Source organism: Ambystoma mexicanum, chromosome 14, assembly GCF_040938575.1.
Source record: "Ambystoma mexicanum isolate Mex_15411 chromosome 14, UKY_AmexF1_1, whole genome shotgun sequence".
Classification (NCBI taxonomy): Eukaryota; Metazoa; Chordata; class Amphibia; order Caudata; family Ambystomatidae; genus Ambystoma; species Ambystoma mexicanum.
In genome coordinates this window covers 329164645-329180480 of record NC_090940.1, presented here as the reverse complement: position 1 = coordinate 329180480, position 15836 = coordinate 329164645, and the positions used below count along the sequence as shown (strand labels likewise).

The 15836-nt window shown below is 45.7% G+C and overlaps 1 protein-coding gene across 1 annotated transcript in view; it reads right to left on the bottom strand.

Annotated features, from left to right (window-relative positions):
• GNG2 (G protein subunit gamma 2) overlaps window positions 1-15836 on the bottom strand; it is a 373365-nt gene that overhangs the window by 222777 nt on the left and 134752 nt on the right. Inside the window, exon 2 of the mRNA XM_069637468.1 lies at window positions 3351-3407. The gene's annotated coding sequence lies outside the window, so the exon portion shown is untranslated. The remainder of the gene's footprint in view (window positions 1-3350; window positions 3408-15836) is intronic.

Below are 15836 nucleotides of genomic sequence, written 5' to 3'. Positions count from 1 at the left end.
TGTTCCAAAATCCCAGCACAGGCAACTCATCCTTACGAGGTCGATAAGTTGAGCACTACATCTGATGCATGTACCAACGGATATTTGCATTGCTACAAAATGGAATAACTGTGTGCTTTATAAAAACAAGTTGGTAACTGCGTCTCTTCCGCCGCTCAGTGGTGTCCTGGATGGTGTGCACTGGTGTTGGACACAATTTGACTTAAGCAAAATCAGACCCAAACATTCATGAGCAAATTCTTCTTTTTTGGGCGGACATGTAAATCTACAGCAGCACCAGTGTGATATGATATGGCATTTATAACGTGCCTATATATAAGTGTTTCAAGGCACAATGAGGCAAGGGAGGGGAAACAGAAGGAGGACAAAACAACGATCTTACTAGGCCTAGTGACATGGAGATCGTGCAAGGATGCTACTACCCAACTATTAAGCCAGGGTGTGAAGCATACATCCGGACATTACGATATTATTGACCTTAGAAACATGGATACAGATAGGTTGTCCGGAGCTTTTAGTAGGTAATGTCTGGCTTTTAACACAATTGAGAATGTTGGATTTTAACAGGTACATCTGAGGTTTTTCCTGATCATCCACAGGTTGACTGTGCACAGTGTCCTGTTAAGTTTCTGAAGATGGTCTGCGTGTCATCAACATAGTTGTGGCACCATAGGCTGAAGGGTCAGATCATTTTAATATCTAATTTATATTTAGTGCTCTCTACAAGTTTCTAAACACTGTATTATAAAGTATTATTACTATCAAGTTTAATGGCAATCAATGTATTCACCGCAGAAAAATAAAAAGCTCTGAGTTTTCCCTCCCTCCATTGAAACCTGTATCTTGTGTTTTTAAAAACAGTAGCAGGTAGAATAAGCAGAAACGCAAGCCTCTACAATAATGTCATTGCTCTTCTCCTTCCTGATTTTAATATTGTTTTTACTATCCATTGGAAATGGTGATACGTTATATTTAAAGAGATTTGTAGCTAACACCCGTGGAATGGATTATTTCCCAGATCTTTGGCAGTAAACATGTTAATAATAATCTAAGGATCATCTTAAAACAAAAGAAAATAAAGTATTAATTAAAATTATATAAAATAATGAGACTGTAGTGGTCGTTCATTGATGCAATTAAGAATAGAAGGACCAGGAATAGCTTAATTTTCAGCTGCAGTATTTTTCTATAATCCTCTATACTTAAGTGAAAGGCACAAGCACGATATTAAAACATTCTTACACAGGTGCAGTTGTAACAACAAATGCTCTAAGTTAAGGAGATCAGGCATGGGAAAAACAAAGAATGTGGAGGCCAAGGGTGAGGGCAAAACTATATAAGTAATTGTGTTCTTTGAAGGTATACTGTTCCATGCCATCAGAGTCCCTAGACTGGAACGTGACAAGAAAAGAACAGCATTATACTGGGCACATCAATAAATGTTTTGCTAATATTTGAAGTTCTGCCTATATTCTCTATAAGTGGTTCCTCACATGGACCCTGATCAATTGTGCATTGGGGAAATAATGTTGGGTCTTACACATGTTTGCAAAACTCTCTTATAATGGATTTTAATAGGGATAACATGGACGTGAAATGGGCTAATAATTCAGAAAACTATGCACATCAATGGATTCCTTTAAAATTTCCACGAATCCTTCTTGTCATGGACTGCCTTACTCTTATTTGTGATTCATTTTTCTTTTTTTCTGGACTTAAAACATCTGCCAAGTGGTTTAACTGATCTACTCGCACAGTGTGTCCCTTCATCCTTTGAGGTATATAGAACAAGTACCATTAGGTTAAGTCGCTAAAAGGATTTCCGCACTCAATACCTGCCAGCACAGCCCCTGCAAAACACTCAGAGGTGGTGCACCCAGTGTTGTGGGCACTTTGAGAATTCCATGCTCCACGTCTATCTTTTTCTGCTCCTCATTTCATCATGAAGAACTCCCTAAAAGGTTTTGAATGATTCATCTGTGACACTTGCTTTCCTCTTTCCCAAAAACATGTTCAGCAGGCTCGGAGCCTTTGCAAGCTATTGGGGTTTCCCATGGTGTCCGTCATGGATCTGTATTGTTGTATTCCTTTGTGAAGCGCTCTGTTGCTTCGCCAATCTAGGTCTGTGCTCAATAAATAAAATCATAATTTTAAAAAGGGGGTCACATCCTTAGTCGCTGGAATGCGCATAGACAGAACAGGAGCATGCGGCCGGCCCTTGGCCGTACTGATGAGTGCCTGCATATCCAGGATGCTCCACTAAAAACTCTAGAAGGGAGTTTGTAGTCCATGACCCACTGCTATATAAAGGTGATAGTCACTTTGAATTAAACACTTGATCTACCCTCCACATTGGTTGTAGGTCAGAATACAGTTTTGTCCTTTGTAAAGTTGCCTTTTTTAACTAGGGGTTATCCATTCTGAGCCCCACCACCCCATCATTCCTCAGCCCTATCACACACCTCTCTTTACTTTACGTTGTCTTTTTTTTATTTGAATCTTTGTGTTTTGTTCCTTTTTCCCCACTTACCTTTCCCTTAACTTTCTTTATTATAGGCAGGTAGTCGGGAAACAATTTATCAAATTCTCTTTTTTTCTACTCATTATAAGGGGTTCATCAAACCGACTTGAGATTCTCCCAAATAAGCCTTCAGTCTTAAAATTAGAATTCCTATACACCACTTTGCGCCCTGCACATATTCAGGTCTATTAAATAACACTACTGCCTAATAGTGCCATACACTTGTGACAAATATTTGACTAACACAACACTCCTAAAGGTGACATGCAGCCAGAAGCGGATTATGCCCTTGGTCCTCTGCATTATGGTCTGCTTGCATGCATAGACGGCCGGTGTGATCAGGCACAAACCTTATACAACTTGCCAGATACGATATATGATGATATATGATATGGCATTTGTAACTCGCCTATACATAAGTGTTTCAAGGCGCGATGAGGGAAGGAAGGGGGAACAGAGGCAGGACAGAGACAACGATCTTACTAGGCCAAGTGACATTGAGATCGCGCAAGTGCAGGGGAGGGGAAAGTGCCAAGGAAAGGGGAGGGGGTAGTGCTGTACATGGAATCTAAACAATAAGAAGTGCGGCCATCAGGTGGCAGGTGCAAGGGTAAGTGCAGACAGCAGATGTCCAAAAGTGCATGTACGGGGACTGTAGGGTTAAAGATACAGAACCAAGTGCAAGGGTTGCCGGGAAGCAGTGCGGGTGTGCAACTGGGCAGGCAGGGACCTGGGCCCGAAAGCAGAGGGTAGCCAGGTGATCAGTGCAGATCATGCCAATTCTTTTTTTATACTCAGCAGGAACAATTGTAAAGCAATGCATACTCACCTTGGCAGTTACAAGTGGTTGCCTCTTCTGGGGAAAGCCTGCACCAGACGATATGACCTGAAATAGAAAAAGGACAAGGATGAGACAGCTGAAATATGTCTGTCAAAAGCATTGACATTCAATCTGTCATTATGGGCTGTTTCCATCAGTCAGGCTACTTCTCATCATACACTTCTTTGAGTGTTTTATGAATACAAACTATAAGACAAGAGCGGGACGTAGATCAGTGGGCGAATGCACCTGCTTCTGAGATCTATGAGCAGCTTGGAGGTTCGACGTGCAAATCTTAGAAAAGCTACTCATCCCTTTTTTCTGGCATATAGTACACTTCTTCAGTTGGCCAATAGCAACACTCAGGACCAGTGCCACAATGTGGCTTTTTAAGATGACATGAGCAGAAGGACACCAGGAGCAGCCATTTTGGCCCTGAAACATCTAACCTTGATCCAATGTAAGGCGGCAGAGTTTTCAAAATGGTGCTTCTCTTGGGACAGCATACATTCTTGCACCATACATGGCACCACTACCCGTTATTTTCAGCACTATGAAGCCACGAGGCTGCAGCGAAGAGAACTACTTCCAAACATTTCATTATTATTACAGCACACACTTGGTGCTAGTTTTTCTTTAAAGCACTTCTACCCCCAGGCCATCATCTAGCCATTCAGTCTATGTTCATAAGAGCGGTCATATTTTCAACTGGCAGTGCACATGCGATATCAAATTATTCCAGAATCGTGCATGGGCAAAATACGCACAAAATACTTGACACACATTGCATCCTACACTGCTTCACCTCGTGGCCTTTATGCTGCTTCCTCAGCATCGACCATGCACTCAACCACACTCATACAGCTATCAACTTTTCTCACACTCCCACCCCCCCCCCCCGTTCTTTACTCGCTCACACGGAACAGCAGTCACGCTGCATACACCTATTCCCGCTGCTCCCACCTCAACAGTGACACTGCCCTCAGTTTGAGGGCATTGCACAGCCCCGACAATTCACTCAAGCTAGAGCCCACGACACTACAAATGCATTCCACAACACTCACACAGTTAATGACCCTCGTAAAGCACAATACCACAGGAGTGGCTGCTAAGTGCTTCATCAAGGCTTTGGTGGTATTCCAGCAGTAATTGCACTGAATACCGCCACAGCAAATAGCGTTGCCGCTACTCGGTCCAGTGCAATTTGCGCTAGATCTCGAGTAGTGGTAAGGCTTTAAAACCCCACTTTCTTAAGAGTCCATGGGAGTCCATCAGGATTTTTGGCGCCATTACCGCCGGCAGTAATAGCGCCAAAAATGGCTGTAAACGGGCAGAAAGTGGAGAGTTTTACCTCATGATTGGGCCAACCCTTAAATGCAGTGATAATAGTGTTCCTGACGCATTTAAGGGCTACCGCCCAACTCACGATGAGACCTGTTTGAGTGCCTGTAAACATACACTAAAAACTGCATCGAGTTAAGACTATCATATGGCATTTATTTTTTCAATATTTCTGTCTATTAAATTTGCTGTAATTTTATCTGTATTTATATTTGTTCTGTAAAAATTGCAAATAATACTTTTCTGCATTTATTCAAATAAAAATTGTAGTGCTTTGACCCAGAATGCTCAGAGCTGGGCTCTTGTACATCAAGCCAAGATCCATTTCCATCGCTTTAAACAGCTGCTCCTTGCACTGATGCGATAAGCATGCCTGGAACCCTTTAAACAATTTCAAAGGGAAAGAAATACCTTTTGTAGCCTCTCTATTGTGATACTTTGAACAGCCATTGGCTTTTAGGGCATAATTGGAGAGCAAATCAAAACATGAATTTCTGCTTTTTTCCATATAAAAAGATAAAGACTGAAAGAAACCGAGTGATTTCCGTCTTTATTTATGTGTAGAAATCAGTAAAAACAGAAACCTGTGAGGAGAGATGCTTATAGTTGACATGGCGAGCATTTAGAGATATTCTGAAAGCCACAGGACCTTAGGTTTCTCTGCATTCGAGAGCTTAGAATGAACGCTCTATCCAGTCATGCTGGGCTATTATTCACATATTGTTTAATGCATTAAGTGAATAGAAGAACAGAAATCAGACTTTCCACCCAGGCGGACTTACTGAGGTCAGGCAGCGAGCATCTATTTTTAACCTACGAGGATAGAATAATTATTGAATGTAAAATTCCAAAACAGCAAAACATGAGCAATACATAACATATGTCATAATTTTTGCAAATAAAATCAAACTGAATAAATAACCACCAGTATGATCTTTACAGATTAAAATCAAATTGAACTTTAAAGTATTCTTTCTTGAAGGTTTCAAAAGTTAATTCAAGAAACAGTCACATGCCTGCTAGACTCTAGCCAACGGCTGCTGTAATTATTTCTTTGCCCCTCCTGCTCTTTAAACCTTATACACCAAGGACCTGATTCACAGAGAATGTCCCAATGGGGTTGCACCATTATAAAACGCTTCTGTGAATCAGGCCTCAAGTACAGCTCTGAGCCGTGACCCAATTTAAACCAGAGATTTGCGCTCAAGGTTCCAGATCAGACCTAGTTAGAAAGTGTCCCAGCTACCACACCTTTGCTTAATAATACATTAAAATTGTTGCTTGCTGGTTAAATTCAGCTATTGTCTATTGGAAAGGAACTGGCATTGCCCATTTATGTGAAAGTCTTAGGAATGTACTTTAACAAAGGAACCTTTGGGTATTACCAAAGCAAGAAAGTCCTCTGAGACGGAGTGTGGAAGAGGGATAGCTGTAGTTCACCATACCGAGACCCATAAACTAATATGAGCCGTGACGGTATAGCTTGAAAGTTCATCACACCAGATTCTAAGGAAAAGAAAACACTTCAGCGGCTGATTGCGAGACCACCTGGACACTCATTAGGAACTTTGCTTCCAGAACCTTTAGTTTCACACCTGTGTCATATTGCCATATCCCACCCCTACTCTCACCTAGTGAATTTGCATTGTAAACCTTGATGGTGGATTTGGGGAATGTCCTTTCAGGCATTTATACAAACTCATTAGAACGCCAACACTCTGCTTCATCCTAGTTATACATTTTGCTTTGTATGGGTTCCTAATAAAATTAGATTATCTGCCAGTCACATTCCTGAATAATACCAATGTTTCACTTGCACTAGCTTGACACTGCCTATTAAAATATTTCCTTGTTTAGGCTTTTGACAGCTGTGACAAGGACAACATCCTGGCCTTGCCAAGAGGGGGAGGCCACCACAAACCATTCCAAAGCTAGCCCTGGCCCTGAGCAGGAAGGCAACTGGGTGGGTGGGGGGGGGGGGTCCCAAACCTTCCCACTTCCCCAATCCCCCCTGTGAAAATTTTGGAAGTACACCTTTGTCTCATGCCATATCACATTGACAAAATGCTCCCCAGTGTTTTCTTTCATTTGCAGAAATGTCCAAGATGGAAGAAAATGGAGAAAAGAAACTGCAATACCAAGATCAACTACTTACCAGACATGCCAAAAGTGCGAGATAGCGGGGTAAACCCCAGCGCCAAAGAGACTCTAGCCCATATGAGTTCACGCCCAGCCGCCCAACAAGGGGGGGAGAGAGAGACCCACACAAGAGAGCCGCGGCCTTTCACGTGACATTCAGAGAAACAGAGCGTGCTGGCCAGATGCATCGGCCGTCCCCTTATATACAGGTAATCCCCCACACCTCCAAGGAATGTTGTGAAATACCTCGGCAACCCCTGGAGACCTTGCCTTACCGGGTAAATCCTGAAACTTGAACATTGCCCATACTGGGCTGCCATTACTTTTGTTACCCAGCAATCCCATGGAGAGAAAGTGAGCGGAGGTGAGCTCACTATTTATTGCCTTCTGCAAATGTAACACCTTAGCCCTCATTTTAAGACACCCTTGCACATACAGCTCGCAGCAGAGGACGACACAAAAGGTTAGGAGGACAGAGGGAAAGACATTTAAGTAGGGGACCGGAAGTTTGGGTTATCCGGGGGGAGGTCAGCAACGGAGGTGAACTAAGAGACCAGCAGAAGGAAGGAAGGAAGGAGCAGTGGAGTATGTAGGCATTTATTGGAGAAAGGAGAGGTATTGGCTTAGTGAGTGTAAGGGTACTGTAGAAGTGTGTATGCGTTTTGTGTGTGGTGGTGAATAGAAATTAGTGTAAGTAGTGAATGTGAATTGAATGGTACTGGGTGAAAGAAGGTGTTTGTGCAACGGACTGGGGGGGAGACTAGTGGTAGTAGTGGGAGTAAAGTAGTGGTAGTAGTAAGAGGATATTATTAGTAGTACTGGGAGGAGAGTAGTGGGTGTGGAAGGAGTAGTGGTAGGTTGAGGAGGCGTAGTAGTGGAGGAGGAGGATTGGCAGTAGTACAGTGGGAGGAGAAAGGTAAGAGCTAACATCAAAGGTTGATGGCAAAGGGAAATATCGGAGGGAGAGAAGGGCGGTGGGGAGGAGTCGAGAAGAGGAGGAAGAGGCATAGTGTAAGGGCAAGGTGAATGGGAGCATGACTGGTCCCAGGCGGATTAACAGAGTAAGTGCAGGCTCTATTCCCACCTCCCTGAAGGGACAGCTAGGAAATCCTTGATAGAGTCAATGATCCTGCATTTAAGGAACTCACCTCAGCATAAGACCAGAGATTAGACAGTAGGGGTTACAGATAGTGTCAACCAGTGGTTATGGACCTCTGGACTCGGGTGGGCATCCGAAGGAAGACGAGCCAGAGGGACAGCCCTAGTGCCACTTCTCAAATTCCTTTTCAACCCAGACGCTACATTGAAATTCCTGTCTACAGTTTCACGGAGACACCTGTACATTTGCCTCTGTAAACAACCGAAAAAAATAATCAAAACCCTTGGAACTTTCCCAGTGTTCCTGCAAATGATTATACCATCTGTGACACAACCCAATAACATAGTCTCTAAATGTGAAATTATTTGGTCACGTAGCTTGAAACCAGGTTCTGTAATGCTGCAAGCGTCTGCCCAATAAGCTCGGAATCATTGCCATGAAGCTGAAGTGGGATATGCCTCACCCTAATTACTGCAGAGAGAAATTAGCTCGTATGACACCATTCTTCCAGATGTTGCAGAGGTAATTACCCCATAATTTTAATTGAGGCATTTGTCAAAGTGATAGGTCTGTAGCAGCAGGGCTGGATTGTTGCCCTTTTTTGGAAAACAGGGCCAATTATTCCTCTTGCCCATGAAGATGGACATTTCTGAGCGAGAATAGATCAGTAAAGATTAGTCATCAAGGGTGTCCACAAGGTAGTAGTATCCATGTATCGATCCACTGCAACTAAATCCATGGAGCTTCTTCAGATTTTTGGAGTCTAATGATTTCTAATAACATCAGGAGTAACACTATGAAGACCTAATGCCTTTATCATACAGGGAGTCGCCTCTAAATAACCTGCTCAAGACTAAGCACTGGGATTATCTAGAAGGCTAAAATGCTTTATCCAATCTACAGCTGCAATAGTATCCGATAGCATCCCCAATTGCTATGTTTTGGCATAGCATTTACAAACAAGGCATGGGCCTCATTACGAGTCTGACAGTAGCCGTGCCGGAAAAACCAGCAGGAAGCCGCCAGACCTGGAATGAGTTTCCGCCTCCGGACGTGCCAGATTTACCATGGTATTACAGCCCCAGTGGTCCGGTAATTCTGGAGGCAGAATAACGTTACTCCCCATTCCCATGGACTCCCATAGGACTCCATGGGGATGGAGACCATGGAAACACTGGCACCTTAATTAATGGCTCCAGTGTTTCCATTTCCGTCTGCAGGCGGGTGGCATTACTCCCCTCAGGTCAGACCTGGCGAGAGTAAGGCCACGTGTCTGCAGAACTCTTAGTGTGCCGGTCCGGAAACAACGGTGGCGGCAGGTTTACCACCACCGTCGTTTCCGGACCGCCAGGGTTATAATGAGGCCCAATGTAGCTGCTATTCCGATATCCTTCCAGAGACTAGAACAGGCTGCTTCTTTTGCCTTAAGATAGGAATAAACACTTGTTCTGGTGGCTTCACTGGTCAGTAATGGCCTAGCGCCCAGGTTAGGGGCACGGGTTAAGCGAGGGCCTTAATGTCTAGCAGTAGTGCTGTTACCAGCTGGTGGAGCCCCGAGAACGTGCATTTACTGCTAAATAGCACAATATGGCAAACCTGCACAGTTCTAAGAGCAATGACTTTGACAGTAATAATGGCCCGCGGCAACCAGGCGTCCCATTCCTTGACCAATCAATCCTCACGAAACAAGTCCACCATGGAAGTGGAGCACGGGGTTTCACGTGGAGATCATTTTTCAATTTCATCATGGTCATAGCAGGTCGGCCATTGTGCGGCGTGACAGTGTAAAAGCGAAGGTAAGTGGCGGCCGGGGAGGGTGGTAAAATGGTGCAGGGACATACAACACACCGGTTGCTTTGGAGCCCAGCTTATATCGTGAGATTCAGCCTGGGATTGGTGCAACCCGATTGGCTGACGCACCTCACTAGGGTGATAACAACAAGTTGTTTATATTCTGTTTATATTCTTTACCTTCCACGCCTATCTTGACTAGCTCTCTCATTTCATATTTTACTAAACCTAGTAATTCTTTATTTTCAGCTCTACATTCTGAGGGGGGGGGGATTTTCTATGCTTTAATGCTTCTACTGGAAAAGATACCCGTTCAGCAGCCAAACTTGTTAGGGATTCACAGGGCAAAACAATGCCAAATTAAGTGTGATCCAATCTAAACATTCCAGAAGTACCTTTTTTGGGATGGGATCAAGAAGAGCCATCAGATATGCAAAAGCCATTGATGAAACTAGCACCTATATACTGATATGTAGCTTGGGAAACTAACCAATCCAAAGCACTGCTACGTTTTGTAATTGATAATGTATTATGACGTCACTACTCATGTATTTTTAGTACAAAACCCACTCACAATTATTGGAAGCTTCAGAGCTGTTTGTATGCCAAGTTTCAATGCTATTAGTAAAGCTGGGGTTTATCGTGCACCCTGGGTACTCCATTATTGAGTATTGATTTTTACTAGTGTGGTAGGTTGGGCCCATCTCTACAACTCCTAATGGCCATTTGATACTGAGTAAAGGCCCATAGCATTTACATGCAGTTGGAGACCTCTTGCAGCTTGTGCGAATGTGGCAAGGGAAACTGTAGCTTAATGGCAGACAGAAGCTGGCTCCTGCATTACGTGATCACCATTAATGTTCTACAGATGCTCTGGAAGGTCGGAAGCAAAAAAGATAAAAAAGAAGGGGTGCAAAAATGCACCCATGTTTCAGCCCAATTACCTATTGTTATGCACAAAGTTTACAATCCAGGCTATCCTCGCAAGACTGTATCCCTGTTTGAATACAATTCACTTAGTAGAAGTAGCTAGTTTCACAACATCTAAACATTCATGTATCTTTGTGATATGTTATTGTGATGCGCCATGGTACATATTTCAGGGGGAAGAAGTTACTCCCATAAATATAAGCTGATAAGTTTGAAGATCAAGTGAAATACACAAGTCCCCCTATTCCCCCGTGAAGCCTTCTGAAACGTATAGTTTAAAACATCTGTATAGCTTGTTAAGGTCTTCAAACTTGACATGTTTCTTTTCCAAGAGGGCAGGCTTTGCCAAATCCCTACAATTTAATTCAGACCTGCAATTTGGGCTGTCATCAAAATGCTAATAAGCAGATGTTCGAGAGATTAAACACGCATCCCCGTGATGAGTACGATATGGGGCCCTGCCTTCCTCACACATGCCGTCTTCCGAATTATGCATTGCAAAACTAGACTAAAACACTCAATGTTCCAAATGTATCCACTCGAATGTCTCCTCGATGCTTGCAATTAGTCTTTCGTATTTAGCTATCATAGAGATGGAAGACCAGGTGACAGGAACATGTCTGCCATCCTTCCATTTAGAGAGAAATCTGAGTGATGAAAATCATGATCTGAAGATGAATAGACCTCATTCACCCCATCACCCGCATTATTGGGTAATATTTTAAAAATTGAGCAGTAAACTATTCTGTGGAATGTTATGGCCTTTTTCGTTTGAAGCCGGGCACTTTTCAGTGAAGAAATAGGATACTAATGCTTGGGCAGCTCCATGGGTGCAGAAGATATGCTGAGTCAGGAAGACATGACTGGTCTGTGTATCTTGTTCAGATGGGTCCTTGCATGTTGAATGTAGCCATGACAATGATAAATAGAAACGTGATTACACGTGGACTAGCTCTCTAACTTTCCAATGCTATTGTATCATCACATCAAAAAGTAAAGCAGGAGTAAGCAAGAGTAAAAGCAGGAGTAAAGGAGGATTCGAGTAGCAGATACAGCACGTGGGCATGCATTGGCAGTGAAGCGCATGGGCATGCATTGGCACTGCAATCAGAATCTCAGGTCGTCTTGCAGACCTTCTACAGGCCAATCACAGCCCACGATTCTAGGGAACTTCTGTAGGCTGATGAATGCCCAGTAAATCAGGGCTGTGGGCCCGAGCAGCTCAGAGCTGGCCCTCCTCGTAACTGCAACAAAATACATTATGCTACAAGAGCAATTGTAAAACATGAAATTGTTTGCCACACATACCCACTAGGGTGCTTGTATATAAGACTCCCATCGCAAACTTAGCATGCGTGCCTCTCCAGGTGAGGGGGATAATTGGAAAATCACCCATCACAAAGGGAAACCGACAAGGGTGTGTTTCAGCGCCATTCAATTCAATATCTTCTGGGATACATGGCTACAGGGGATGTGTGCCGATGCCCCTAGGGTGGGGCGTGTCACGATAGACGTCCTTCTGTTAGCAGATATGCTATGAGGAGCTTTGAAGTGTATGGTGCAGATACAGGGATTTATTTATTGTACTGGACATTTGTATGGCACCTATACACAAGTGCTTTGAAGTGCCAAAAGACAAGAAGGGGGATGGGGGGGATAGCGATATCATGGGAAAAACAACAAAAAAAAGACGTTATATTGGTCTTGTGACAATCCTACCGTTTAAGTGCTAGAGGGGTAGGGGTAAAGGGAGAATTGCAGAAGTGGGGGGACCCAACAAGGGGCAGTGCTGTACAGACCAAGGCGGCAAGTGCCAGGAGAGAGAGGGGGGATGGGAGGCAAAGTGCAGTGGGCAGGCGGACTTGGTAGGGAAAGTCCGGGAAAGGGAGCCAAGGGCAAGTGCTGGTGAAGGATGCTGGGAAAGACTGGTAGGGGGGTGGTCTGGTCCCTGTAGGACTCAAGGGACCAGGCCCGAGTTGCAGCGGGAGGTGGAGAGTTTAGCAAAGGAGGGGGAGATGGAAAATAGAGGAGAAAAGGAAGGTCTTGAGAAGTTTGCGGAACTTATGAAGATCTGACTCAAGTCTGATGGGTAGAGGGAGGCTGTTCCAGAGGGAGGTGCCAGCCGTGGAGAGGGATCTACCTCCCACTCTCTGCTTGGAGAAACCTCTGACCTGAAGAAAGTTGGAGCCAGAGTAGCGAAGGATTCTGGCTGGCCGGTATTTAGGGATGGAAAGCTGGATGTAGAGAGGTCCCAGGCTCGAGACAGCCTTGTGGATGATGCAGAGGGTTCTGAATTTGATCCTTGCAGTCACCGGGAGCCAGTGGAGAGACTTTAGGGCTGGAGAGATACAGTCCCCGGAGGGGGTGTAGCCCTGATCTTCCCAGAGTGGATTCCTGCCTCCGTCATTCCTACGCAGGCTTACTCCTCTTTTGAATGCCTCGTCTGCAAGCTCTCTCTCTCTCCCCTACCCATTCCCTTATTGTGGCTGCTATCTATCGGCCTCCTGGTGAGATCTCCTCCTTCCTCTCAGAGTGGGCCGACCTCTCCTCTTCACTCCTGGCCTTGACCACTCAACTCCCTCTCTATTCTCAACTCTGGTCCGACTCACTCTACAGGGCACACTATTGATGTGTTGATCTCCACTGACCTTCCTCTTTCTGTCCGTCTCACCACTCCTCTCTCCCGGAGTGATCACTTTCTCCTTTCCTCCCATCTCACCCTCCCTACCCCCCAGGCAAAACACCTCCATCCCCGCCACCCACCTTCTCGTCATCGGACCCATGAAGCGCATGCACCTTAAATTCAGGTGCAGGGTGGCTGAGAGGAAATGGCGCGCTTCATGTACATCCTCTGACAAACTGGCCTGCCGCCTGCTCCAAAGGCAATACCGTCTCTCTGTCCTCACCAAAAAGAGCTCATATCCAAGCCCGCGTCTCTGTGGCATCTAACAACTCGGCTGAACTGTTTAAAATCTGCAAGGAACTGCCCAATCCTGCCAGAGTCTCTACCTCTCCTGTCCCCTCCCAGGCCATCTGCACGGCACTGGCTTCTCACTTCATCTCTAAAACTCAGGACATCCTGTCCTCTCCCTTCTCCTCTCCCTCCCCCCTACTCCCTGCTCTTCCTCTGGCCTTTCTGCAGACACCTTTCCTCCCTCCTTCTCTGCCTTTCCCTTGTACTCCGCTGACGAGGTCTCTAGACAAGTCCGATCTATGAAAGTCTCGTCCAAACAGGTTCACCCCTGCTCCTCCAAAACCATTTAGGACCACATCGACTCCCTGGCTCCTGCCCTGGCCAACTTCTGCAACCACTCCTTCACCACTGGAGTCTTCACATCCCCCCCTGAAGCACTCCCTTGTGCACACCCTCCTCAAGAAAACCTCTGCCGACCACTCCTGACCGGCTAACTACCACCCATTCTCCATCACGCTCTTCCTGGGCAAACTCCTTGAAAAGCTTGCCATCTCCCAGCTCATTCTACACACTGAATCTGTTGGCTGCCTTCATGACCATCAATCTGGCTTTAGAGCAGCCAGAAGTATGGAAACTGCTCTCCTGAACATCCGTGAAGACCTGGTCCCCAACCGTGATTCCAACACCCCATGTCCTCACCTTGCTCGATCTCTCTTCCGCCTTTGACACGGTCAACCATGCCATCCTGCTCAAATGCCTCTGTGATAACCTGGGTATTACTGGTCAGGCCCTGGCGTAGCCGACTTCTTTCCTCTCTGACCGACCATCCCAGGTCCAACTTGGGACCTTTCTCGCCACTATCTTTTTCTCTACCTGTGGTGTCCCCCAGGGGTCTAACCTCTCTCCCTTGCTGTTCAACCAATACCTGGCACTTCTTGCCCCAACTTTCAGTGCTATGCAGACGACACCCAGCTCATTTTCAGGATACCCTCGGCCACCTCTTCTCCGTCTTTCATCACTGACTGTCTGCCATCCAGGAATGATGTGCCACCAATGACCTCTACCGTAATACCAGTAAGACTGACATTCTCCTCATCGGCACCCCCACTCCCTCCTTTCCCCGTCTCTCTCTGGCCAGCCTCTCTTGGCCCTCTTCCTGCTCCCACCTGCGAGGCTAAAAACCTTGGGGTCATCTTCGACTCCACACTCTCCTTCTCTCCTCACATCTCTGACGTCTCTAAGAAGTCACACTACCAGCTGAACCTCCTCAGAGGTATTCTTCCTTTCCTCACCTTCCCCCAGAAGCTCACTGTCTCCAGAGCTCTGGTTCTCTCTAGGCTGGAATATTGCAATAGCCTCTTTCTAAATCTGCCTGCCTCTACTCTTCACCCTCTGCAACTCACCCAGAACAGGACTGCAAGACTTGTCCTTGGCCTCAAGACCAGGGATCGTATCTCTCTAGGACTGAAATCTCTGCATTGGCTCCCAGTGGCTGCAAGGATCAAGTTCAAAACCCTCTGCATTGTCCACAAGGCATTCTGGGGCCTCTATACCTTAAAATCTCTCTTCCTAAATATCCTCCTCCTCGAGCCCTGTGCTCATCCGCCTCCAACTCCCTCAGGGTCAGTCGCTTCTCCAACCAACGAGTTGGTGGTAGATCTTCGGCTGGGGCCTCCTTCTGGAACAGCCTCCCTGAAACTTGGAGAACCATCTCAGGTTCCAGAAGCACCTCAAAACCTTCCTCTTTGCTTCTGCTTTTTCTCTTCCTCTCCTCTGCTGACTTCTGACTGAAACTGTACTGGTTACCTGGCCACCTTCTGATCACAGGCCCAGGTCCCCTCCCCTGCCATTTGCACACCTGCACTGCCTTCCTGGCAAGCCCTGTGCCTGGGGACTGTTTCTGTATCCCTACAGTCCCACTACCAGTACTTGACACCTATTATCTGCACTTACCCCAGCACTCACCACCTGCTGGCCGTACTTTTACTTAGTTATTTATTCTATGTATGTACTGCACTGTCCCCTCCCCTTTGCGCCTGCCCTGTCCCCTCCCCTTTGCACCTGCACTTTCCCCTTCACTTTCCCCTTTCCCTGCACCGACGCGATCTGAACGACACTTGGCCTAGTAAGATCGTTGTCTGTCATATATCATATCATATGCCTGGGCTTGAGGCCAAGGATAGGTTTTGAGGCCCTATTCTGGATTAGTTTGAGGGGGCAAAGGGAGGGAAGAGGAAGGTTGAGGAAGAGGCTGTTGCAGTAATCAAGTTAAAAGAGAAAC